The 1728-nt window shown below is 38.9% G+C and overlaps 1 pseudogene across 1 annotated transcript; it reads right to left on the bottom strand.

Annotated features, from left to right (window-relative positions):
- Positions 1-544: 544 nt before the first annotated feature.
- Positions 545-1172, bottom strand: LOC308507614 (small ribosomal subunit protein eS8-like; annotated as a pseudogene). Its single transcript has one exon. The product of its transcript is annotated as a small ribosomal subunit protein eS8-like (transcript).
- Between the last annotated feature and the right edge of the window lie 556 nt (positions 1173-1728).

Raw genomic sequence — 1728 nt, 5'->3', positions numbered from 1 at the left:
GGAATGTTAACTATTTGATAATAAACTTTTGTAGTTTTTAAAGGTATGATTTAACAAGTAAAAAAGAATCAAAAGTTCATGTATAAACCAATAACTGAATTACATATGAATTTTTGAATTGCAAGTCTAACCTATTACTTTAATAAACCAAATTTTTCTAATTATTATAAATACTCAAAAACCCCAAATAGGCAGAAATTTAAAACAATATTGGTATTATGGCTTGGATTTTCTTAAATATTTCTACACTGAAGAGTCTTCAATCTTCAGTGTATTGAAAGATGATAGCAACTGCTGAAACGATTATGCTAAACCAAAGTATTTAGAGTTCCCTTTTCAAATAATTCTGGAGGTTACATATACAGCTGATTGACGTTTTCAATGACTTAATGAAGTTTTCATCTGAGATACGGATGGGGTTCTTTCCTACAGCTCATAACTGCCAGGCTGAGCTAGGTGGGTTTTGTTGTTGTTGTTTGGTTTTGTTTTGTTTTAGAACACCAAACACCTGTATTACATAGACTAAGCTAGGAGGGAGGAGGATTTACTTGCCTTTCCGGGCCTTGGTTTTCCTCAGCTAGAACTCCAGTTTCTTGCCCTCTTAGCACATAGCCACCTGCTCCGCCCTGTTTGCCTGGTCATGAAGCGATGCGTGCAAGAAGCGCGCCCTGCTGGAACTGCTCCTCTTGGAAACTGCTGATTTGGGCGTTCTTTTTTCTTTCATGATATGTCTTCTGAATTTTCTTTGATTGTTTTTTTTTTTTGTTTAAAAATCTCTTCCTCCTCAGGAGTCAGCTTGGCCTCTCTCTTGCAGCCCAGGGGCAGTGCACAGTGGGACTGATACCACGGTGGGCAGGTGTGCTGTGAATGAGCATCTGGCAGTTCTTTACTAGGATCTTGGACCAGTTGCTTGTTACACGCAATGTGGACAACATCAGTAATCTTTGTTTGCGCGTACGACACTCAGAGCCCCAGGAGAAGTTCCCCACACCCAGCCTCAATGCACCGTGCTTCTTCTTGCCTCCATGCCTATGGACTGTGCACATGCAGGGGGCACCAGTCTTATCCTTGGCAGCAGGGCGTCCCAGCTCATATTTTCGCTTCGTGTAGTAGGGCTTTCTCTTGCCCCTGGTCTCGCGGCGCTTGTACCAGTTGTCCCCAGAGAGACCCATGGCTCAGTGCCGACGGAAAAAATAAAACATAGAGTCCTGAGCTATTACCGTGTTTTCCCGAAAATAGGACCTAGCCAGACAATCAGCTCTAATACGTCTTTTGAAGCAAAAATTAATATAAGACCCAATATTATATTATATTATATTACATTAATTGTAATATATTAATTATATTATATTATATTATATTATATTATATTATATTATATCGTATCATATTATATTAAAGACCCGGTCTTAAAGTAAAATACAGTAAAATAAGGTGAAGCCTGGGCTTCACCTGTAAAATGATAGTAAAATAAGACCAGGTCTTACGTTAATTTTTGCTCCAAAAGACGCATTAGAGCTGACTATCTGGCTAGGTCTTATTTTCAGGGAAACATGGTAATATGTTTTATATATTTGTTCCTTCTGCCCTTCTCAGTTCACAACCCACATCCCCCAGATTTACTTTCCATATTACCTATTTCTTATGTCTCCACACAGAAGTGGCTGTACTACCTGATAAGATTTCGACTAATCTATTTGCTCCTTCTTCTCCTCTAACTTCTATTCA

Source organism: Rhinolophus hipposideros (genome assembly GCF_964194185.1).
Source record: "Rhinolophus hipposideros genome assembly, chromosome: 14".
NCBI lineage: Eukaryota > Metazoa > Chordata > Mammalia > Chiroptera > Rhinolophidae > Rhinolophus > Rhinolophus hipposideros.
The sequence above is the reverse complement of the archived record's forward strand: the minus strand, read 5'-3'. Positions and strand labels throughout refer to the sequence as shown.